At 46.7% G+C, this 25,442-nt stretch overlaps 1 protein-coding gene across 1 annotated transcript in view; it reads left to right on the top strand.

The window, feature by feature from the left end:
* Positions 1–11,411: 11,411 nt before the first annotated feature.
* Positions 11,412–25,442, top strand: part of SLC6A4 (solute carrier family 6 member 4) — a 39,821-nt gene continuing 25,790 nt past the window's right edge. Inside the window, exons 1-2 of the mRNA XM_077165416.1 lie at positions 11,412–11,684; positions 25,189–25,236. The gene's annotated coding sequence lies outside the window, so the exon portion shown is untranslated. The remainder of the gene's footprint in view (positions 11,685–25,188; positions 25,237–25,442) is intronic.

The raw sequence follows: 25,442 nt of genomic DNA, 5'->3' as shown, positions 1-25,442 counted from the left end.
CTTATTTGATCTGTCTAAGAAGTGTTTATTTAGCTACAAAGGAAAGCAACCATGGTCTGTCTCACATTCTTCGAAGCAAGAAAAAAAAGAAAAACTAACAAGACGGCTCATGGCTACCCTGCTTCAGCTTCTCTCTCTGCAGGATGTATGCCCTTCCCAGCCTGCACCGGTCCCTACTGACTTCTGCCTCCTGCCTTCTGCCCAGGGCTCCAAGCACCGTGTTTAGGAGGACTTATGCTGCTGCCGCTGTTCTTCCACCCAGTGTTGTAACTTCAGGGACTCTGTGGGGTGGTAAGTGAGGCGCAGTTGGGTCCAGCCTTAGAGAACATGCATTTTACTGAGACTCAGCCTCCTTTCACCGAAAGCAAACAAATAGAATACCCTGAATAACATTTCCATCCGGGCCTGACGCTTAACATTCCGGGTCTTCAAGAATCTACTCGGTTCTAGCAGGGGACATTGTTTGGTATAGCGCTCTCCGAGATGATAGTAAATAAAGCCACAAGTCCTAACCAAAGTATTTACAATATTCTAGTAATTTGTTCCAAGAGGATAAATAAATCCATTTCCAGACACATTATGGTGAACCTGCAGAACAGGTCTTAAAAGCGTTTAGAAAGAAAAACAGATTACCCCCAAAGTAAAGACAATTAGATTGATAGCTTACTTTTCATCAGCAGTTATGTAGGCCAGAAGATAGTGAGATCTATCTTCAAAGTGCTGTGAGAAATTAGCTGTAAACCTAGAATTCTGTACTCAATGAGACTTTCTTTTAAGAACAAAGGAGAAATTAAGACACTTTCAGCCAAAATTGGGTTTGCCCCTAACAGAAGGAAAGTAACACAATATAGAAAGCTCAAAGTACCAGAAAGATGGAGTTTAAAAGAAATGATAGATCTGTAGGTCATCTAAACAAACAAAAATGGCTATAGATATGTCTTCTAGGGTTCGATAAAAGGTAAAACCAAAAGACATGAAAATAGCAGTTAAGTGGGTAGGAGGTAATTGGAATTAACATTCTAAGGTCCTAGTGTTATTCAGGTTGGAATTAAGTATATTGGTTAACTTTAGACTTCGGTGTTAATTATGCGTGCTAAAAAATTTCCAGGTTAACTGCTAAAAAATTTTTAAAAAGCAGAGGATGTGAATTCATGTTAAATTCAAGACACATCCCATATTACATCTGTTATTGTGTCATTGCTGTGTTAAGCCTGTTACACCTTTTTAACTCATTTTAATATTAACTGTCCTGAATTTTACACATGGAGGCTCAGGAACATTAAAACAACTCATCTAAAGTTATACACATCTTCTGTTATTTTCTTACTAAGAAAAGATATATTAGTGATGAGACTATGTGAATGTGTAGCAAAGGCTTTTGCCTTGAGTGAACCAAAAACATATTCCATCATAAAAAAAAAATCTTAACAGAACAATAGAAACAAATGCTAAACAGGTCATTTAAAATATCTTCCTTCTCCCAAAATAAAGTTAGTTTTGAATCAGGTGGAAATTTTTAAGCATGGTACCAGTGAGAAATGAATAAAATTGTGCATGTTAAAAAAAATGTATATAAAAAGTTTTAAACATTTAGTGACTTTGGTATAATAGACATAGGTATAGAACACTGCACCTGATAACTGCACGTTCTTTTTGAGCACACACAGGACTTTTACAAAAACTGACCGTACACCGGGCAGTACAGTCAGCCTCAGCAAATCTCAAAGCATTGTTATGCAGACCACACTCAAAACTACAGTGCAATTAAGTTAGGAATCAAAATGTAAAAGATAACTCAAAGACCTGTACATATTTACAAGTTAAGGAAACACTTCTAAAACAACTCATGGTTCTAAGAAGAAATGATAAAGGGGAGTTAACCTGAATAAATAAGAATCCTGCAGCTCAAACAGGGATATGGCTAAAATAGTACTTAAAATAAGTTTTACAGCACTAAAAGCTTACTAGAATGTAAAAAAAAAAAGGCCAAAATTATGGAACTAAGCATCTGTTTGAGAATTTTGAACATAAGTAAACCTATCTAGTAGAAGGAAATAAAGATATGTGTAGAAATTAAATATAAGTAGAATCAACAAGGCCAGGAGTTGGTTCTTTTAAAAAAATGGAGCAAATTAACAAATCTTGGGCAACTATTGATCAAGAAAAACACACACACACACACACACACACACACACACAAGGATTTCTAAAAAGAGGATACTATTATAGATGCTACATGTATAAGACAAATAGAGGGTAATTTTAAACAACTTTGTCAAAAACAACAGTGAAAGGGTTTGTGTAGTAGAGAAATCCACAGCTCAAGAAGAAGAAAGGAGATAACACAATTTTTTAAGCTGGAAAGCAGATGAGGCTCTAAGAAATTTAGCAGAGTTGAGGAAGTTCAATCCTGAACCTGCATGGAGAAATAAGCAAACCAATTTACATTTGCCTAATCCTCAAGAAGCTCAGATATGGTCAGATACGGTAGTGCCAGATAGCATTGCCCCTGGAATTGGATGTAAAAGGAGAGTTGCTAAATGATTGTACACATCGGTTAGGTTTTCCCCCTGCTCCCAGCAGCAAGTGCCTGCCCCTGCTCCATTCCACAGGCAATTAGAGATTTATTCTCTGGAGAAGTAAAAACCGGTTATGGTCTGGAGGTCAGACGCATAGCTGAGGGTGAAAATCCCATTATGGGATGAGATAGGTGCTTATATTCTGAATGTCCTTGGCCTTTTGGGGCTCCTAAAACCCTAGTGTCCAGGAGATGGGAAATCTTCTCTGGGGAATATTGATTAGCACAAAAAGAAAGACGTGAATATTTTATGGCATATAGAATTATAAGACTGGCATAACTCCAACAAGACTAGTAAAAGAAAAAATTACAGGTAAGTCTCACCCATAAACATAGATGAAAAAGTCCTAAGCCAATTATAAACAAATCCAGTATGATATAAAAAAGACTCTTCATAACCAAATATTTAATAACCATTTTCCAAATGAAATTAAGATCCGGTATGGAGAAACAAGAGTGGTGGATATGTCTTCTCTGCTGAAGATAAAGGGAAATGGGCTGAGGTGCAAAATGGCTTTCTCCCAGAGTTCTGAAAGGCATGGTGTCACCAGAACACTGACCTCTGGCAGGTCCTCTCCAGCCCCTGGATGCCTCTTGAGACATGTGGAGTCATGATGACCCTACATTCCCAAGAAGTCAAAGCCTGATAGGCATACCTTCAGGATGTGGTTGTGGGCCCATTCGCTCCTTCGGGCACGTCCTCAAGAAACAACTTAATTTTAATTTGCTATTGGCAGGGCCAGGGTATGTGCATTTTAAGCCCCATTCCTCCAGTCCTGTGAAGCTGTGGTGTAGGCGAGATTGTTGCTGATTCGCCACAGTTAGTCATTTGTTGAGTCGTATTTTCTTTTCAGTAATTCCAGATAAGCATTCTCATATTTAGGACAACTTGTTCAGAACCACTGTTATTTCTTATGAAGCTGACTCTCCCTTGGGGTCTATGATGCAAACTGAAAACTAGAAATAAACTGGCCAGAGATGTGTGCTTGTGTGTTTATGTGTGTGTGTGTGCGTTTCCCTTTTCTTAAACTCCAAACCCTGTACACATTACTAAAAAGAAAAGGAAGAAAGGGATGGAGGGAATGTTTAAGTCCTAAATAACAAGCTGCAGTTATTTAGGAAGAGGAATGTGTGACAATGGGAAGCCCTCCTACACTCTTCTTTCTTGGCACCTTGAAATACTAATTACTTACTTCCTCTCCTGCTTACTCCTCTGGGAAAAAATGTGATTCAGCAGCACATCTCAAAGTGGATGAAATGGACGCTAGAGCCTTTTCTCAAGCTACTCCATGGAAATTCTTTTAAAATCAGCTGCTCTGCAGAGAGGGCAGCAGAAGTAGGGTGGGTATTTGGTGGAAAGTATCTGAGTGTGCTTGACTTAGAACAGCACTGCATCTCACCAGGTAGGGACCTGATACATTACCTAATCCGAAAGGACGCTTCGTCCAACTTTTGCAAAACAGATCAGAAGTTGTTTATGTTCTACGCAGACACATCCAATGACAAGAACACGTAGTCTCCTTACCTGTGGTCCCAGACTGAACGTACTCACTTCCCTCTTGTTCACTCCATTCCAGCCAACCAGCCCAGCCCCTCTTTGGTCCCTAAGACACATCAAGCCCATTCTTGCCTCCTTGTTCCCTCTGCTTAGAGCTCTTTCCTCAGATCTCTGCAAGGCTGGCTTCTCAATGCTCAGGTCATGGCTGCAAGCTCAAGGCCCTGCCTGACCACCTTATCTAAGTGGCCAGAGCTCTTCCCCACTGCCCCTGCCACCTCCATACCTGCTGCTGTACTGTTGTCAGAGTTTATTTTCTTCCCAACACTTACCAACTTCTGAAATTATCTTATTCATTTATATGTTTATTATCTTTTTCCCTACACTCAGTACTCTCCATGAGCTTGCCAAGGGCAGGAACTTTGTCTTGCTTACCACTGTATTCTCAATGCTTGGTTCATGGTCAACATTGGTTGGATGACTGACTGAAAATGCCCTATACTCCGACAGTTATAATCAATTAAAAGTTTATTCACAGATCTGGACTCAGATTCCCTAAACACAACCCCTGCTGGATCTTCCTATTTTAATGCTTAACAGAAAGATCTAGATATCATGGAGATGGCTGGTGTAAGGGGAGAAGACAAGGTGGTGGGCGAGAGGGGGGAACCACAGAGCATTTACCTTGCTTTTCTCACTGCTTGAACTTTTGTTTTAAATCAGCCCAGCACAGCGTGGAGAGCAGGGCCTTTGGATTCAGACAGACATCCTGGATTTGCCACTCAGAATCTGAGTCTGGCCAAGTACCTTAACCTCTTAGCCTCAGTTTCCTACGACCGCTACTTGAACATTATTTAAAATTTGAGAAGCCGTAGCTTGAAAAGAAGGAAAACCATACTTGGTTTCTAATAGCATTTATAACAAAATACAGCCAAAAGGATTTAAATTGTACATTAGCCATATGGTAGGAAAAAATCAGGACCAAAGACAAAGTATCAAATGTGCCCAATAGATGCTCAACAAACAGAAGCCTTTATTATAACCAATTCTCACTGAGCTTCTCTGCCATGTCCAGTGTGCTTGGCCTCCCAGGAGTTAAAACAATTCCCTTTTCTCAAGAAGTTTATCATTTAGTTGGGAATATAAGATGCATGTACATGAACCAGTTGAAAAACAAGAATGAGATCTTCAATAAATGCCATCATGGTCGTGAAAGTGCTTGAAGTTGAAGAAGGAGAAGAAATGCTGATTTTAAACTAACTTCTAACCACAGGGACCGCAGTCTTCAAGGAGGAGGGTGCTCAGCTTCCTGGGAAGGAGCTAAAGGAAACCTCCATTATGCAAAGGCACAAGTTATCCTAAAGTTCACGGAGGGGAAGAAAGAAAAGTGGAAGTAGGAATACAGGCGAGGTGAGACTGATGGCTTCTGGCACGGGACGCAGAGGACATCACGCTTAATTCTGACCCTCCTGATACGATTCAGGCAAAGGGCTGAACTGCACCTCTGGACGCCCAGCATCCTTGCTAATGAAATACAGACATAGTAACCTCCCTCCTAAGGGAACAACCACTACAACACAGTGACAGTGGGATGAGTAATCTGGCCCCATTTGGGAAGGAAATACGTGCACTATATGAAATGGGGCTTCTGGGGTTCCTCCAGGATTTAGCCTGCTTTGAGAAGAGCTCTTAGATGTCTTTCTTTTAAGTTTTGTTTCCCTTTCTTTTACTTTCATCTTTTCTTTTTAAGTTTATAACTTTTTTTTAATTGCTTTTCTGAAAAAGCTTAATAAAAGTATTACTTGCACATGGCAAATATTTAAGTAACATAGAAGGGTGTAGAGCACAAAGGTAGGTTTTCCTCTGTGCCTAACATCTTTTCCCTCCAAGGCACCTACCAATGCCAGTTTCTATATGCACAGAAACAATCAATATATTTATCAACATATGTGTCTCTCTCTCTTTCCCTTCTCTCTCTCTCTCTTTAAATAAATCAGAGTAACACTTGCTTTTCATTTTGCTTTTTGTCCCCATCTGGCAATAAACCGTGGGAACTTCCCCGGATCAGCACACTCTTTAATGGCTGTGTGGGACTCTAGTGTCAGCTAAGTCACAATTTACCACCATTTCCCCATTTTTATGGCACTAAAATCTCTCTCCGTAGTCAGCCATTGTCAACACACATATGGAGCCTGCTCAGGGCTGGCTCAGTGGGTCTCCCGGGTGTGGAGATACGCATTTCAAGAAAGAACAAAGTGCAGGAATCAAGGTCTGTGTGTGCTGTGAGTCTGGGACCCATCCTGGTCTTCTGTGCTTCTCCTGGTGAAAGCCGCTGCCCTATGGAATGGGGTCCTGGCTAAGGGGAATGGGGTTTTTACGGTCAGGGAAGGGAATCCTGTAGAAAGGAAGTAAAAAAAATAAAGGCAAAACAAACAAAAAAACCTAATTCTATTTCAGAGAGAACATGGTATGGGGTCAGAATACCTGTAAATTCTGGGGTGAGTCACACCCTGATTTCCCTTCTAAACCTGGCCTTCTACATCAGCTAGCTATTCTCACATCTTTCCAGCATGACATTCAGGGGTGAAAATCTCCCTGACAACATAGGGCATGGGTCCCGGGGATGAGTCTGGCCCTGGCACTATGGGATCGACAATGCCTTCCTGAGCAAAGGAGGGGGAGAAGTATAATAAAATAAGGCATCAGTGACTAAGAGAGATCAAATAAAGTCAAGAGGCTGTTCTGGAGGCTACTCTTATGCAAGCTTCAGTTGAATGGTGCAAATTGCCATGGTTTCCTAAACCCCAGTCAACATCACTCCTGTTGATTCTGAAGAACATCTAGGACTCAAACTGAGACTCTATAAAGGTTTCATGCACTAGGTTTGCCTTCTCGGAACATATAATCCCCAGAGGGTTCCTAGGTCAGAAAAATCCTGAAACTCAGAAGGACTAGCCTCTCCAAGATTATCAATTAATTTCACCCCCCTGTGCTGTAGTCTCAACAATGCTTCTCAACATGAAAAAATCAGAAGGGATATTGCCCAAGTATCTCTACAAATTGGGAGAAGGATCAAAGGAGAAGAGGGAGGTATAACAGAGAAGATAGGATTTAACAAATGAATATGACTGCTGAATCACTATATTAATATTCCTTCTCACCTCTAGTGTTTTGGAGCAGCTAGAAGGAAAAATCTGAGATGGTGGAATGGTGGCACATGGCAAACTCTGGGATCTGTTCTGTAACTACTTTTTGAAGTGTGCTTTGAAAATTATTGCCTTTTCCCTTTGCTTTGTATACATGTTATATTTTATAATTAAAAAGTTTAAAAAATAAAAATAAACTGTCCATCCAGTCTGAATACATACTGAGTTAAGTGTGGCCAGCAACTGAAACTTACATGATGACTAATCTGTTAAATACCTAAAAATTTTTGACAATTATAACTGTGCATCTAAATGGGGAGGAGTAAGTGAATTAATGTGAGGAGTAAGTGAATTAATTCCATGCAGCACCTGTATAAGGGTGTCTGGTACCTGGGCAGCACTACAGAGGTTTTGGCTGTTATTAGTATCATTAACATTTGCTCAGCAGACATCCTGGGAGGGTTTAGGAGGCTCTCCTGGTGTGGATTAGGGTAATAAGCTGCTACCGTGACACTTGACTAGGAGAGGCAAAGAATGGGTGCTCAGTGGAAGTGATGGGGTAGGGTGGTGGTGCTAGGAGGGGGCTTGTAGAGCAAAGGTTCCTAAGAGCCGGGACCAGGGGCCAGGAAAAGAAGGTGACCAAAGACCCAACTCACCTATTTCCAAATGTGTCCTCCCTTCCTTTGGGCTGAATCTGACCCACCCCACCCCAACCCTCCCCCACTCCCTGTTCACCCCCCAGCACTCCTGAAGGGGCTTCCTCTCGCATGCCATTAACCCGCCTCACCTGGAGAGGGGCAGTGGGGTGCGGACGGAGTGGCCTGGCGCAGGGGGTCTGGGTAGGAGCCCTCTGGAGGGACAAGCCCGGGGCCGCCGCAGCTGCAAGGCGTCCCCTGGCGGTGCCATGTGCTTTGCGTGTGGCCAAAGCTATGCCACGGCCCAGGAAAACGGGGGTGGGGAGTGGCAGGAAGTCACTCTAAGGCCCAGCAGGGCTGTCAGCCTTCTCCTGGGCCTGAGGAAAAGCCTGCAAGAAGGGGTGGGCGTCCACCTAACGATTCTCTGTCACGTAAACAGAGCAGAGGCCGACCGACAGACGGCCCCCGAGGGCTTCCGGAGGGAGAGGCTCAGATATGCAAGCTTTGACCTGGGCCGGCTCCAGGGGGCTTTGAGACTCTCCGGAAGTGTGTATTCTGGGTGGTGGTGTTTGGGGAGAAAGCAGGGTGGGGAGGGGAGCAGACAGGTTGGGAGCAAATGTAAAATTTTAAATATCGCCTTTACATCCCAAAGCAAATGGCTATGGTCAGTTGGCAGCCTCGTGGCAGCCCCTAAGCCCCAGAAGTTGCGGACCTGAGCCCAGGGGAACACAGAAAAGTGATAGCTCAGGTGTGAACACCTGGCCGGTCTCTTCTCCCCAGTCTCCCAGCTTCCCCTCCATTACTTTATCCACAAACTAAACTGGTCCCTAAAGTTTACCCGGTCTCCCTTTGGTTTCTGGCTTCTCTCCTTCCCTGTTGACACTGGTGCCACCCTCCCTCACACCTGTACTTTCTAAGGACCCCACCTTCCTCTGGCCACAAGCCCCATGCCGTCACCACAGGCCAGGCGGGTTACAGCCATTAGACCCCCCCCCCCCCCCCCGCAGTGCTGCCTTCCTCCTGCACGCCTGCTCCAGGCTCCCTTCCCAGTCTCACCCAGCTCCTCTCCCTGGTCCCTGGGGTCTCCTCCGGGTGTGCCCAGGGCGCAGTAGGTGCTGAGGCCGTGAGGGAGCTCCGCTGGAGGGGGCAGCTGGGACGGTGCGGGCTGCCCCTCTGGGGTAGCAGCTGATGAGGCCTGTGCACCCTGAATGGACCCCAGGGAGGGGGAGTCAGGTGAGGCTCCACAGGCAGTGAAAAACAGGGTACGGGACCAAGCGTCTTCGTAAAAGGGGGAGTCAGGGTGCTGGTGAAAGAAAGACAGACAGCCGTAGCCACGAGAGTCAGAAACAAGCTGGGGAAGGGTGAAATTTAAGGAAAGAGAGTCTGGGTTTGTTGAGGGGATGTGGGGGTGCCTGGGCTAAGTCGTCTCATGGGATGGCACCCACAGGGGCAGGAGAAAGAGAAAACATGGTTTAGAGAGAGATTTGAACTGGAACTTTGGGAACAATTTCGTGCAAGATATGCCTGGGAGGCAGTGAGAAACCAGGGCTGGGTCCAGGCTGAGATTCTAATAGGGCCTCTCAGTCTGGGAGCAAGAGGGGAGGGGACTGTCCTGGGGGGCGGGGGGGAGTGGAGGTGGGATAGAGGCGAGGCTGAAAGTTTCCCTTGGGAGGAAGAGGCACCGACCATTACTGCACAGTGCAAGGGACTGGCACATCTCATCTCCTTGTCTTCTCACAGCGGGGCAGTGCCTGCCTCAGTTGTTGTCCCTATCTTACAGGCAAGGGACCTGATGGCCACAGAGTCCAGTCCTCGGCCAGCCCATATGGCCAGCACAGGCGCAGAGCCGGGGTCCACCCCAGGCCACTGGACAATCACCCTCTTTCTAGGCCAACACCACCCCAAAGAAGTCAGAGATCTGAGAAAGGGGGTGAGGAGGGGGTCCAGGGGGGCTGGAGAGGGATGAATATTGGAGTCCAGAAAGGTCAGAAGTGGTGAGGCGAGTAATCCAGAGAAATCCTGGAGGATAGACCAGGTGGGGACGAGAGACAGAGCCAAGCACTCAGGTCACCCAACGGCCTTTGCTCCGGGTCCCAGCAACCCCCCATCCCTCTACACACCACCCCCCCAAGAGGGGTACACCATATCTTCTATTTGAATAGACCCGTGCTATACAGCCTTACACATTAGTTTAAAAAGGCAGAAGAGGAACCAGGGATTCAGGAGACCCCTGTGTCATCCGAAAGGAGGAGCTGCCAGATGGGGCCTCTGCCACCCTTGGATTTGGCTGGTAGACAAAATTCCCCACCCCACCCAGGCGTCACCCACCCAACTTTGCAGCCCCGAGCGCCAACCAGGTCACCGCAGCCGCCAGGGGCTCTGTGGAGTGCGTGCAATCCCCACACTGACATCTGGGTGGCACCCAAACCTCACGCTGGTGTCTCGGATGTTGGGGCGCCCTCGTCTTGGAACTGAGTTGCTCCGCCTCGGGGTGCCTTCTCACCCCGCTGGATGCCCGCTCAACTCTCAGGTTCAGTTCCTCGGGATTTCAAGCACAAAGGGGCTGCAGCTTTTCCGGAGCTGCAAACCTGGAATTGCTATTCCCTTGCTGCGGCGGCGGCCCTGCTCCTGGTGGAGAGGCAGGTGGGGCTAGTCCGCTCCCTCTCAGCTCTGCCTCAGCAAGTGCTGCATCTGTTCTTTAAAAACAAAAAAACTGAAAACATTTTTAGTGAAAAGTGAAAATAACTATTAAATTCACTTTTAAACGTAATTTTAAAAATCTCAAAGCCGTATTGGCACGTGGCTCAAAACAATAGACGCCCTGAGCCCCTTCAGAGGAGTGAGCTCGTGTAGTAACTCACGCAGCCTTCACAACTGACCCCGGCTCGTGCGACACACGGGCGGGTTTATGCGTTTTTGCAGATCACAGGCTCCGTGCTTGATACTACTAGGATTTGTGGCTGGTTGACAAAATGAGAGAAAAAAAAAACAAAACCCATCATTCGTTCTGCCGGTATTTATTGTGAGCCACTAAGTCAAGCACCGTCGGAGGCCCCGGGGACGGGGAGGAATCCCATCCGGTCCCTCTGCCTGGGCGCACAAGCTGGGATCCGATAAACGCCTCCTCCAGGTGTTGTTACGTTCTATGAAGAAAGTGAAGCAGGATTCGGGTCGGGGTGATGAGAGGAGTGAGTGCTCAGGGAAGACCGTCCTGGGGCGACATCGAACAGAAACCCAAATATAATTTAGGAAGCAAATTGTAGGGGAGCCAATACCCCTCTTAGCTACCAGCCTTCCACCGCCATAGGGATTCCTTGTTTCTTAGGACACTTCTCCTCCTAGGCGGTGTAAGTGTGTGTGTGTCAGCGTGTGTGTGCGTGATTGTGTGCGCGCGTGTGTGTGTGCGAGTGCCAGTGTGTGCGCGCGTGTGTGTGCGAGAGCCTGTGTGTGCGCGCGCGCTGGGGGTCGTGCGCGCGGCCGCGGGTGAGGGCGCCGCCCCCGGGCCGGGCCGCCCTCCCCGAGCGCGCAGCCCCTCCCCGCCGAGCCCCGCGCACCCAGGCAGCCGGCCGCCCACCCATCCAGAAGGAAAGCGGAGCTGCGGTCGCGGCGAAACAAAGTTTATGCACCTCGAAGTGACGCAAAAATTCTTTAAGAGCTCTTTGGCCGCGGATATCTAGAGATCAGACCATGTGAGGGGCCGAGAGTACAAATACGCCCGCGCGGGCGCGAGCTCCTGCAGAGGCTGCTTCTGCCCCCCAGTGCCCCGAGGGCGCGAGGGTCGTCCAGCCTCGGAGAGCCCCGGGGCCAGACTCCCGACTGATTCCCGGCAGGTGGGTCCGCTCTTCTTTTTGCTGCTAATCCGCACTTCTTTACAGAACTTCATCCCGTGGGCCAGCCAGAGGGAACTGTCAGCCCAGCTCTGCTCTGACCAAGCCCCTGGAGAGAGGACGTGCGCGCGCCAGTGCCGGGTTCCTTGCTCTGTGTCTTTTGCAACTCTCGGTGATAAATGTTGACAGCATTTGGGCCAGAGGGAAAAGATGAAAGTTGAGGGAATTTTGGAGGGCTTCATTTTCCATTGCGTGCAGGGGCTTTGGGGTGTCTTTTGAGTACCAGAGAAGACTTTGTTAAGAAAAGTGCTGGTCCTGAGTTGATTTCGTTTCAACCCATGTTCTAGGTTTGATCTTTAATTGCTGTAGTCCTGTGCACATGGCTTTATGCAAAGGCACTTCTGCAGAGAGGGTTCCAGTTTGCCTTTAAATGCCCAGATATCTAGAGAAATCGCCGAGCGACAGTAAGTGGGACCAGTCTCGGTGCGCTTGGGTGCACTTGGGTTGTTTTCGCAGACAGAGAGGTTGCACGCCCAGACTGTCCACAGGCCATTCAGAATTTATGTGAAACTCAGACTCCAATGGACTGGTTTACACAGTTGAAGTATGTAACCATGAGTTGCTTGAAAAATGTGTACATTTAAATTTATCTTTGAAAAAGCTCTCCGAAGCTAAGAATACTATGAAGTGGACTTGCTTTTGCCCTGAATCCTTTGCATGATGAATTGTTTCTTTCCTGAAGAAAGTTCTAAAAAAGAGAGGGGTAGAATGTCGAAGAGCCAGGCATTACCAAGTCTCGCATGTATGTATCTTTATGATCAATTTTGTTCAGAAAAACAAACCAGGTCAGTGGATTATTTATGAGCCTGCTAGCTCTCATCATAGTAAAACAAGATCAAAAATTTAATGTCCTGCTTTCAGTTACATGGGGAAAACATTTAAGAAAGCAACACGGGATCTTGGTTTAATGAAACAGAGGAGACCTGGGGGAGGGGGCATTAGTATTTGGGTTTTTAGGACTGAAGGAAAAACATACAGCTTAGACTCGCTCCCCATTAGTTTTTTGTATGACGCTGCTGATTTCCAAAGGTTCAAGCATTCCTTACACAACCTCTGGCATAGGGGTGGCAGCTTCCAGCACGAATGAGAAGGCAGTTTCTTATGGGGCTTGTATAATTTAAGCCAGCCTTTTTGGGGTATGACTTTTTCTTTTGCACTGAAACTGAATAAGAGCCGATTGAAACTGGTTCACAATTAATCGAAAGTTCCCTCAAAACCTGGGTGATCCATTTAGGACATTTCAGAGATGTAACTGCCAGTACAGATATTCAAACCCATTTCTTTCAGTCTCCTTGTTTAAGAAATACATACTAGGGACAGGCGGCGCCGGCAGAGCGACAGAATCATGTTGAAATTTTAATGGAGTCTGCCAGACCTCAGAAATTCCTCTGTGGGAGATTTTGAGAGTCATCTGAGTATTTTGATGAAACTCAGAGAGGCATGTGGAAGTTTCACAAATGGCAAGGTGACTGTGGAATGGGGCTGCTCAGCTAGAGAGGGTTTAGGAGCATATGATGGGTTATCTCTTACAGAGGGGCTTGCAAAAAACACCTTCATCCAAGCTCCACCCCACCTCCCAAAATAGTATAGGTAATTCAGAAATTAAACAAGTAACTAGTAGTTCCTTCTCTTTCATATTCGTGAAATAGTATAATCTAAGAGAACAGAGGCAGGACTGCCTGAAGAAGTTTAACTTTACTTTGGCTTAATGAATCAACAGGAAATAGTCATGACTTGACTTTTTCCTAAAGCTGCCTGTATGGCCAAAGGGAAAATTATGCAGCCAATTCCTTTGGTTTGTGAAGGTAACTCACGCCTTAGTTATTCCTGGTTACACATCAGCTCCTTTGGGTCTCATGGGTCTCAGTTCTAAATGTGGGGTATGGGGCAAGTGGGGGCTGTATAATATGAAGTCCAGGTCCTCCCCAATGCCTGTGACCGTAGCCCTCACCACTCAGCTTTAAGCAAACACGAGTTGAAATGTTGGTGCAAAATGACTGACAGCTGAGACTTTCCACCCAGATGTTGCCAGCAAATGAGGGTTCTCCAGGGCTCGCCCCGGGTTCATTCTAAATTGGGGACTTTGGGCACTCTGACGAGGGTCACAGGTGAGGGCCTGCACCTCAGCCATGTCCTGCCAACAGGGCCCCGAATTTCCTGCCCCCTCTGAGGTCCTTTGCAAGATGCCCAGAGTGTGACATGGTTGAAATGGTCTCCAGGCAGTACAAACTTGTCTGCTTTTGTTTCTGGTTGCTCAAAGGGCTATTGCAGTGTGGCTGCAGTCCCCAGAGGTGTGCAGTGTCCCGCCCTGTTTCTCTATCCTTGGGGCTAGTGTTGGAGACTCACCCTGCTCTTGTGGTGAATTGGCTTCTAGGCTTAATATTGCACAATAGCACCCTAACAAAAAGCCCTGTCCTCCTTCTAGGAGGCACCCAGGTGGAAAATACATGAAACCAGGCTTTGAAAGAAACCTGGCAGAAACAATATTTCCTGGGCAGAGAGATGGCTCGCTCTTCCAGGGAGGGCTCCAAGACCCTCCCTTATTTCTCTACAGAGCTCATGGCAATGACTTTGGTCCACATTCAGAACTGTCCAGCTGTGACTAATGTCTCAGGTGCTGGAGACAGCTGTGTGGGGCCACCCCCTTCGGCCTGACCTCCGTTAGCTCCTGGGGGGCGGGGGGAGGCTAGGAAGAAGAATGCTCACTTACCGAGTGTCAACAACACGTTTTTAAACTGAACAGTTGTTTTCCCAGCCCCATGTCTAATAGGGTGACAAAATGAGTTGAGATAAGGCTGGTGTGAGGCAGCCTGACTGCCTTATTATTATTTTCTCTTTCCTTTGGCCTCCTTGGAACCCTGCAGCTGCTTCCTAGCTCCCACCCCAAGCCTGGGCTAAGGACAGCTGCTAATGGTATTTGAGCCCTAGGTTTTTAAAAGCCAGAGCTGCATGGAATCTAGCGCTGGGCCACCCTGAACCCCACAAGCTCCTGGACTGCAAAGGGAGAGCAACCCCTGGACATAGGGGTGCTGACCGTTCCTGAGCCAGCTCAGTGTCTGGGTCCCGAGTGACTGACAAGTGACAGATGGCAAGGGGAAGGTATCCTGGAAACCCGAGGTCCTGCTCTTTGCAGGCAGTCAGAACCCGGGGTCATTATTTGAGGTGGGAGAGCAGAGGAGAGGGCTGGCTCGCGGGAGGGCCAGATGGGGTTGCCAACACTGGGGCTGGGTGGGGGCAGAATGCAGAGGCCGAGGCTGGGGGTGCAACCTGGCATGAAAGGGAAAGTCAGTGGGTGTTTGCCTTCTTGTGTTTTCTTTTTCGGCATGGGGCAGGCACCGGGAAGAGAACCCAGGTCTCCGGCATGGCAGGCAAGACCTCTGCCACTGAGCCACCGTCGCACCGCCCCTTCTTGAGTTTTTGTGTCATCTTTCTGTGTGTATCCAGGAAAAAAAGAAAAGGACATTTTATTTCCTTGGTTACTAAACGGCACGCATAGTTTATTCCCAAATGCTGAATAAAAATGAAATAAACGGAATTGTTTTCAGTAACTTCGGGATCAGCCGAGGACTTGGGTGGGGCAGAACTGGCAGGGCTCTGCCCCAAACCCCAAAGCTGGCTCAGGAAGGCCCCTTGTCCCAGCTTGCCCACAGCTGGCAGGGATGCGGTCAGGATTCAAACTTGAGTTCTGCGCTCATGTTCTCTCTTCTGCCGACAGTGGATTTGCTGGGGTTTTTTTTTTTTAAAGCTAATCAAATTGACTGGTTCTTTCTCTGGTTTCAGAAGGAAAGGGGCTGGGCGTGGAGGAAAGGGGAGGGAAGAAGCTGGGAGGGGAGAGGGGAGATATGCTATTTTGAACTCCCCACCACAAGCGGGGAGGTTTGACTGACAGCCGTGGTAAAGGGCAGGGGAGGAGGAGCTACTAGCGTAGTCTGAGAGCTAGAATTATTTTCCTTCTCCAATATTTTATTTTTTGAAATTGCAACTCAAAAGATGGAGGAGGGTGGGCCACGGTGGCTCAGTGGCAGAGTTCTCGCCTGCCATACCCGAGACCCGGGTTCAATTCCAGGTGCCTGCCCATGCGAAAAAAAAAAAAAAAAAAAGTCGGTGGAGTGGTCCAATGAACCCTCACCCAGGTTCACCAGTTAACACATTGCCACGTGTGCTTTCTGTAATCACACACCTAATTTTTTTATATGTGTATATATAATTTGATATGGGGTATAATATATGATGATTCTATTATAATTAAATTATATATAGTAGAAAGAGACAGTATTTGAATGTTGCAGACGTCAAGATAATTCACCCCTAAATACTTCAGCATGTGTCTCCTAAGAATGAGGACATCTCTCTCCATAATTGTGGTGCCATATCACACAAGAGACACTTAACGTTGATACAATACTGTTATCTCAGGGCATATCTGAGAACGAGATCAATACTGTCTATTGAGGAAATGATTTTTCATGACGTCTCCAAACCGAATGACTCACTGTAAAGCATGTTTCAGGACTTCTTGACCTAAGAGTAAAGACACCCTCAAAGCCACAGAATGCAAATCCCACACATCTCATATCTGAGGAGGTGGCCATGTGACACCCCCACCCACCTCCCCACGCTCCAGCAGCCAAGTTCCCTGGGTTCCTGGCACCACGGGGCCTCACCTTCCACCCTCCTCCATCTTCCTCCACTCCCGGCCGCACCCAGGGAAAGGAGCCCAGTCCTCCCCTTCCCTCTTCTCCACTGCCCACATTTCATCTAATTCCACTTCAAATCCTTCCCTTCTCCCCTTCACTCTTCTGCCTTTCTCAGTTGCCACAGGAAAATCAGTCTCATTTCCTAACCCCCTCGACCTGGACCTGCTTTTCTTCTCTCTCCTGCCCCCTCTCCCGCTCCCAGCTCCCTTTGTGGGCCCAAACATGTCTGTTTCATACAAAAGCAGTCAGTATTACACCTGCTTTAAATGATTTCTATTTATTTGAATAAATAGCATAATAATAACAATAGTCTGTACAGGAGATGAATGTCATTCCTAATTCTGCTTAACCAACACAGCACCCGTTTTGAGTTCCCCAAGTCTCCTTCCATGTTTAAACCTATTATAGCCACAGAGTGAAAGTTTTATTTTCCGCCAAAAGTTGTAAGCTGCGAAGGTAAGTTAAATGTAAAAAAGAATCCATGTCACCAACTTCTCAAGCTCTTAAAAGATGCTTTTGGCTAATGTAGGCAAGGGTCTCTGTCTACTTCCTTTCCTTTTTTTTTTTTTTCCTCAACTGCAAATTTTATTGAGATAATTCACATATTATATAATCCATCTAAAGTATACAGGTGGTGTCACAAAGTATGATCCCTTAGCTGTGGAACCATCGCAATCCATTTTGGAACATTTTTATTAGTTCAAAAGGAGAAATGACAAATAGACGAAAAAAGAAAGCCCCAAACACCCCAACCTTTTGTTCTTAAATTCAGTTTTCTTTGAGAACCAGAAAAATTGCTTAAAAATGAAGAAATAACTTCGAATCAGTTTCGGTGTCCTTCTCCCCTCCACCGGTTCGAAGCTTTTAACAATGCTGTTTTCTACAGTTTTCTCTTTAGATGTGTTAGTATTTTATGGTTTAACAAGGATTTTGCAAACTAGTTTAGGAGGCTAACCACCATTTATAACATTTATTTCTGTGGGTAGAAAATATAATCCAAGTTCTGAATACCCTGCTTACAATGAACCCCTGGAATACAAACCGTTGATGGGTACACCTGCCTGCGCTGGTTTCAAAGTCTAGGGGTGCAGCCTGAGCTCTTCTCTAGTTCTGGATGTGTCAGTCTCTTCCAGTCTGTAGTCCGTTAATAAGATACTTGTGGGCGGGCCACGGTGGCTCAGCAGGCAGAGTTCTCGCCTGCCATGCTGGAGACCCGGGTTCGAATTCCGGTCCCTGCCCAGGCCAAAAAAAAAACAGAAAGGAAAAAAAGGAAACTTGTGCCGGTCTTCCCCCATCCCTAAGGTGCACAGAGGACCGTCGAGGTGAATGAGGACAGAGACTGGGCCGGCCCCTGAGAGGGGATCCAGATACCATTTGACATTAACCCTGGTGAAGAAAGAGCAGAGCTGCCCACGTGCAGCTCACACCTGCCAGCACGGCCGCCCCCCACGCCCAGGAATCCAGCAACGGGCCCTCAGCGCTGGGAGGTGGGCAGGGCATTCACACCTGTCAGCACGTGTTTGGACACAGAGAGCTGGATAAGCGGTGGCCCCTACCTCCAGGCTAGTTGGAGGACACAAAGCAAATATACATAAAAAGATAATGAATGATACTAATTATACAGAGTAGGGAGATGGTCCCAGGCTGGGGTGGTGAGAGGAAGTGTCACCAGCTGCCCTGGCGTGGCGGGGGGGGGGGGGGTGTGGGTGAGTGCAGGACAATTAGCTGCCTCCCAGGTGCCGAGGTGCAGCTGCGCAGGGCACGTTCAGCCCAGGGAGATTGGGGGCCCCACACACTGCACCTGTTGTGGAGAGCTCCGAATGTCAGGGCGGGAGTGCTGGTCCCAACAAGCACACTGAGTAAGGTAAGGCAACACGTAACATGCGAGGTAGGTGTGCGAGAGATACACACTTCTTCCTTGTAAGGGCAAAATGCTGAATTACCGCTCGGAGGGGGCGGTTGAGTGAACTGGCAGGAAAGCTCCAAGTGTTGTCTGCAGCCCTCCTGCCCCTGGACCAGCTGGGGTGCTTGCTCAAAATGCAGATTCCTGGAGGCTGGGTCTGATCTCTTGAATTAGAATCTCTGAGAGTGGATCCCAGGAAGCTGCTGTTTCCCACGCGACTGACTCCAAAGCACCGATTCAGAGAGGCAAGCACGAGCTGTGAGGATCTTGAGCTGCTCACTTATTATGCTGTGGGCCACAGGTCACTCAGCCCTGTGAGCCTCAGTTTCCCTGATGGGATGTGAAGTAGAAAAGCACAATGCTGTGATGGTAGTGCTTGTCAACTCACTGTCATTTATTGATACCCCTCATGTGCTGTATACTGAGTTAAGCATTTCTCATGCTTTAATTCCCACAACAGCCTTTATGAAGTAAGAATTTTAATGGTCTCCTTTTGCACATGAAATCAAGGCTCAGAGAGGCTGAGTGACTTACCCAAAGTCACACAGCCCATGGGTGGTGGATCTAGGATTCTAATTTGGGTCTCTGAGACAGTAGGGACAGCTGTGCGATGTGGCCACATAGGAACTTCTTTTTTTTTTTTTTTTTTGAGGAATTTTTAAATGAGTCAGGAAAGTGGCTGGTCTAGGCTTGGCTCTTTTGCTGGAAGCCACACTCACTGCAGGAGGGCAGATCGGACCTGTCTATGTCAAACGCATTTTTTTAAATTAAAGTCATTGTGCTTTTGACCAGCTTTAGGGGTGATCTTGACTCCACCACGCGACTCATCCTCTGGATTTTACACCCTGTGTGGAGAGCAGCTTAGAGCTGTCTACTTCTCACAGGCAGGGAAAGTTCTAGGCAGAAACCCTTTTCCTTTCTCGTGGTAACTGGCTTAAATGACCCTAAGGATTTTATCCTATTTAATTCCTCCTCTCCAAATTAAATGGTCTGATTTTCCCATACAGAGAATCCCGTGGCTAGGGAGATGGCCGTGAGGGTGGAGTCCATTTCCACCCCTTATGCCAAAAACAAGCAGATTTCCTTTACCCCTGTCATTTATTTCATGAAGTCTCTATTTCACTGGAAAGACAAAGCAGGCATCCCTGTGGCTTAGTACCTAGGACACTGAATACCACAGAGAACTCAAAGAGCCCCTTCCACAGACTCAGACATGAGCCACCAGTGTGTCCCCCAGACCTTCCGCAGTCGGACCCTGTGGCCAATGACCGACTGACATCCAGCGTCCTGTGACAGAGGCTGTGCACACACCACGTAAGGGAGCCCTTTAAACCTGGACGGCACCTGGAGAGCCACAGATGCGAGGCTCTAAGCACGCTGCAGCATTCAGCAGCCATCTCGATTTAGGGTAGGAAACACAGCCGCACCTGGAAGAAGCACCCACCTCTCCATCCTTCAGCATATTGCTGCTGTTCCTGGCAGTCCATCTAAGCCTTTTCAGAATTCAGCCTTGTACCGGAAGCCCCATGAGGGCAGGACTGTGTCTCCCTTGATTCCCACATGCCCCATGCGTCATAGGTGCACAGTGTATCTGTGCTGAGTTGGTGCTTGTCCGTGTTGGAGACACCACAACTGTGTTGTGTTGCTGTCATCCCTGGCTAGGTGCCTTGGGAACTTTAGACTCCCTCTGGATAAAGGATGCAATTTGCCACTTGGCTATATGACCTGTAATTAATCTTATCTTGGTGTCAGACCCATAATTCATGCTGAGTGTTTTGTTTTGTTTGGATTTTGAGAATGGAAAGTGAGTATCCCGAGAAAGGAGCTCACTTTGGTCTTGACAGGCGAAGTCAAAGTACAAACGTGCCAACGGGAGAAAAACAGACAAGCAAAGTTGTGGGCATTTCTAGAGGGCTGGGTAGTTTTATGACTAATCTTTATAATTACACGCTTGTTCAAATACTGGTTCCCCTGGCTACGGAGAAAGGATTTGTGGGAAGGAGAATGGAGATTCGATCAGGAGACGTTTAAATAGAAACAACCCTGTTTGCCAGGGGAGAATGGAGTGGATGTGCCCAGTCGGTGCTACGGGGAAGCAAGAGCCCGAGCAGAAAGTCAACCCAACCTGACGCTCGCGACGGCTTTGCCACACGGCCTTGTGCCAGGAGGTGTGGCCAGAGGCTCACACATGTCATGTCATCGTCCCATAGCGGTGCAGGACTACCTGGCACCCCCTCAGCCTGCCACCTGCCCTGTCTGGAACCGTGGCACCCCTCTGAGGTACGCAGGAAAGATTCCAGGACTTTTTCTGGGCATGAGAAACTCAAATATAATATTGACCTCTTTTGCCATCTTTCTTTCCAGCAGGATAAAAATATCTCTTAAAGAAGTAGGCTTTCAAGAGAAGCATTCTCAGAAACTAACCTTTTAAACAACTCTTGTTTCTATGTTCCTAGGGCAGCCTGCTCTCTCACATTGCTATCTGTTGGACTTAGGAGAGAAAGTCGGTCAGGGCTCTTGAGGATCAGAAAAGAGGGAGTGGGGTCCGGGATCCATCAGGCGGGTCCTGCGGGCAGAAGAACACCTAGACACATGCCATCTGCTCCCAGCCAGCCTGACCGGCAACTGGGGGGTGGGTCCCTCTACCCGGAAGAGGCAGAGGGGTGAACAGAAGAAAAGGTCTATTTGTTGGCTTTGAATGGCTGTAATTTACCAGCACCCCAGGCTCTATAATCAGGGAGGGGGTGCAATAGGGGCCCCAGAAAGCAGAGGTGGGGCGGAGACAATGTGAAGTCATGGTTGAACTGACGGATGCTCTAAACAGGTTTTCTTCTGACTCAGTCCATTTCAGCCTACTAACAATTTTTTTCTGAAGTCCCAGAGGGATATTTCAGGAAACAAGACCCTTCTCATGCCTCAAAACAAAAATATAGAATGGAGTATTATTCTCCCAGAAGCCACTCATCACAGTTGCCAAGAAGTCAAGATTGAATGCCTTGGGGGCTGAGCCCCCAGGGACCCCAAAGAACACTGTTTCTGTTTGCTAAAGCTGCTGGCATGCAGTATGCCAGAAATGGATTGGTTTTTTTCAAAGGGGATTTATTAAGTTACAAATTTACAGTCTAAGTCCATGAAAATGTCCAAACTAAAGCATCAATGAGAGGAAATCTTCACTCAAGAAAGGCCAATCACGTCCGAGTGTCTCTGTCAGCTGGGAAGGTACGTGGCTGGCATCTCATCGTCTTTTGCTCCCGGATTGCATTGCTTTCAGCTTCTGATTCTGTGTTGGCCCTCCGAGCATCTCCAAATGTGTGTGCCTGGTTTCATCTCTCTGCTCTGTGTCTGTTCTTCTAGGGACTCCAGTAAACTCAGACCCACCTTGAATGGGCGGAGTCGCATTTCCATGGAAAGAATCTAACCAAAAGGTCCTGCCCAAACAACAGGCCTGTTCTACAAAATTGGATTAGGATTAAAAGAACATGACTTTTCTGGAGTCTATAAGAGTCTCAAACCAGCACAAACACGTTGCATTGCCCCCCCGAGCCCAGCAGACCGCACGTGTTTCTGTCCTTCCTGCAGGAGAAAGGAGAAAGTAATTCCCCAAAGGAGAAAGTAAATGAAATCAAGAAAGAAATCACTCGTGGGAGGGAGACACCTTACTGCTGTGGCTAAATTATCCCCCAACTAAACGTATTGCCTCTGAGATGGATTGATTGTCTTTCTCTTCTGTGCGCCCTCCTGACTGAGTGGAGGGTTGTAGTTCCTTGAGCTTCAATTTAAATGGGAGGAAAATTGTGGTATGGAAGATAGGGAGAGGTTCCTGTAGAAAATTTAGAGTAGGATTTTGAAGATGGGAGAAGAAAGATCAAGCGAAGAGAGGCTTAGGCAGGCGCTCAGCTGGCCCTTGCTTGTCCCCCACGGTAAAACCCCCTCATCCCCTCAATGCAATGCAATGAACGTATAAAATTCCCTTGGCCTGAATAGATGGTTCCTGGTGACAGATGAGAGGATGTGCAATTTTAAAAGTGTGATCAAGTTGAGTTGAGTTTCCAGGGAAGGGGAGGAGTTGGGGGCAGCACAGCAGTATAAAGAGGAACAGAATGAAGATATATATGGTCGTTTTTTCTTTTTTAAGTTTTTATTCTAGTAACCTAGATACAACTCCAATCAATTGATTTTTGACAAAAGTGGAAAGACAGTTCAATAGAGAAACAACAGTCTTTTCAACAAGCAGTGCCAGGGCAATTGGGATCCACATATAAAAAAGTGAACCTTGACCAAAAACTTCACACCTTATACAAAAACCGACTCAAAATGGATCATAGATCTGAAGGGCGAAACATTAAAGAATGAGACTGTGAGAAGAGCGCATGGGAAAAAGGCTGGCGCTCTCATGTGTTGTTGGTGGGAACGCACGATGGTAAGGCCACCCTGGAAAGCAGACAATTTCCTGTCAAGTTAAACGTACACTTACCTTACGACCCAGCAACCCCAATCCTTATGCACACAAGACCTGGAAAGTTCATAATCAGCCAAACCTGGAAACAACCAAGATATCCCTCAAGGGGAAAATGAATGAACAAACCGTGGCATATCCCCTCGTCCTCCTAGTAAAAAGGAATGAACGCGTGACAACTTGGATGAACCGTGACGGCACCGTGCTCAGCGAGAGAAGGCGATCCCAGAAGGTCACATGCTGTGTGTTTCTATTTTATATGACGCTCTTGAAAATTGAAAGCTAAAGCCGTGAAGAAAAGCCCACGTGTTGGACATGGGCAGAGGAGCCGATATCCTGATGGAGATTTTGGGGGGCGATTGAACCGTCCCATATCCTGATTGTGGTGGTGGTTACACAAATCTATATATATTTTTTAAGAAAGCAGTTTTATTGAGATATATCCACACACCGTACAATCCATTCAAAGTGTACAAACAACGGCTTTTAGTGTAATCACAGAGTTCTGCATTCATCATCACAATCAATTTTAGAGCATTTTCATTTCTCCATATCTCTTAGCAGTCACTTCTCAATCTTCTGTCCTTCCCCAGCCCTACATAGCCTTGAATCGAATTCTGTCTCAATAGATTCATTTATGTTTATGGTTTATATAAATGGAATCATATAATATGTAGTACTTTGTGTCTGTAGTACTGTATAGTACCATGTCTGTGGTGGTATGTTCGTTTAGCATAATTTTTAAATTATTGTGTTTTTTTAATTAGAAAAGTTGTAAGTTTACAAAAACGTCATGTAAAAAAATACTTTCCCATATACACCCCCCATGGCTGATACTTGGCACTCGTGTGTTAACTTTGTTACAACTGATGAAAGAATATTGACAACTGTGGTCCGTAGTTTGCATTAGGTGTATTTTTCCTCTATACCTCCTATTATTAACACCTTGTATAGTGTTGTACATTTGTTATACTTCACAGAAGAACATTCTTATGTTTGTGCTATTAACCACAGCCCATATCCACAACGGAATCCCTGTGTTATGCAGCCCCATTCTAACTTTCCTTCTAGCAAATACACGATCCCAAACTTCCCCCTTTCAGCCACATTCACCACATAACTCAGTGCTGTTAGTTACACTTACAGTGACGAGCTTCCCTCCTGTCTGGTCACTCTCTGTCAGAAATGTATGTGTTCCCTGAGTGGGGTTAGCATTGGGTGGAGGGCAGGAGACCAAACTGCAGGACGGGGTGGAACCCACACCACCTGCCTCCCCTTCTGCTCTCTTACACACGCACACACACACACACACACGCACACACACAATCTCCCTAGCTACGGAGAGAGCTGGTTTGTTTCTTATCACCACAGGTATTTTGGGCAACAATCGATCCCTTTTAACTTTTTATTTTCCACTTTCAGAAAAAAAAAAAAAGAACCCAACCAGCACAAAACTCTAATTACTTATACTCCCTGGCACTCACATTTAATCCTGGCCAATATTTATATACACAGCTATCTGCTACTTTGTGTTCTAATTTTCACTCACTGAGTTTTTGTCTTCACATTTCCACGTGCAGACAGTTAAGGTATTTGCACTGCAAGCTCCCAAAGAGGTACCTAAGACTTAATCATTTTTATTCGCTGCCGATTCCTAACCATCCTCCCACTGCCGGGCTCGGGGGTAAGAGCACGTCTTTGTGTCTATGGACAGTGGCAGCAGTCTATCCCTGCTTTTTGCCCCCCAAAAAGTATAATGTGATCTTGGCTAAGCAGAAGCAAGTTTTAACTCACAAAGGGTTTCAAGAGTTTGAAAAGTTCAGGCCCCAAAGAAATGAAGTTAGCTGGGAGGTCTTGGCTGCTTCCTACTTTATAACAACTCACAGGTGTAAAGTCCAAAAGGGCTCTGATTTCCACTCCATGTCTGACACCCCGGACTCCACCCAGCCCACGCGGTGACAGGGTGCGTGGGGACAGAGACACACCAGCCCTGCTGGCCCCGGGACCTCTGAGCTGTCCTTGACTCTTCTGGCAGCCGCTCCTGCCCTGCATTGGGAATCACAGGTGGGTGGTTCAGCCTCGGGAGCTGCCGGGGAGTGTCCGGCAGAATGGCTGGGGGCAGCTGTGCTGTTTGAGGCCAGGGGACCTTCAGGGGCGTAGTGGAGCTACCCCAAGACTTGGGCTAAAGGAAGAGTGACAAAGTCCTCAGGTAAGAAGCCAGGGCTGACTCACAAGGAGTTGCCTTTTCGCCTCTACCATTTGCTCTTTTGCTTTCTTAATCATATCAATAGTTCATTTAAAGTATAACCTTGGATGCTCAGCTTAAATCTGGGAGAGAATCATGCTCATCTGTTATAGGCAGAAACTCCTTTATTTGTTTCTGTCTTCCAGCACAGCATCCAGGACAAAGAAAGAAGTGCCCTGTGAAGCTCTGTTGAAGTGAGTCCTTTTCTTACAATTTTCTGTTACTGGTAAACTGGAGGGGAAGATTTTGGTTCCTCGAAGTGAAATAAACATGTTATTCTTAAATAGAGCCTGCGTGAGACCTCAGTGCATTGGTATTTTTGCTTGGCTTGTTTTTATACTTTTCAAAGCACTTGATTGTGATTTGACACTCTGTATAGGTTACAGCATTTAGTTGATTT

Source organism: Tamandua tetradactyla, chromosome 6 (genome assembly GCF_023851605.1).
Source record: "Tamandua tetradactyla isolate mTamTet1 chromosome 6, mTamTet1.pri, whole genome shotgun sequence".
Lineage (NCBI taxonomy): Eukaryota > Metazoa > Chordata > Mammalia > Pilosa > Myrmecophagidae > Tamandua > Tamandua tetradactyla.
Note: the sequence above shows the minus strand (reverse complement) of the source record. Positions and strands in the feature narration are given on the sequence as shown.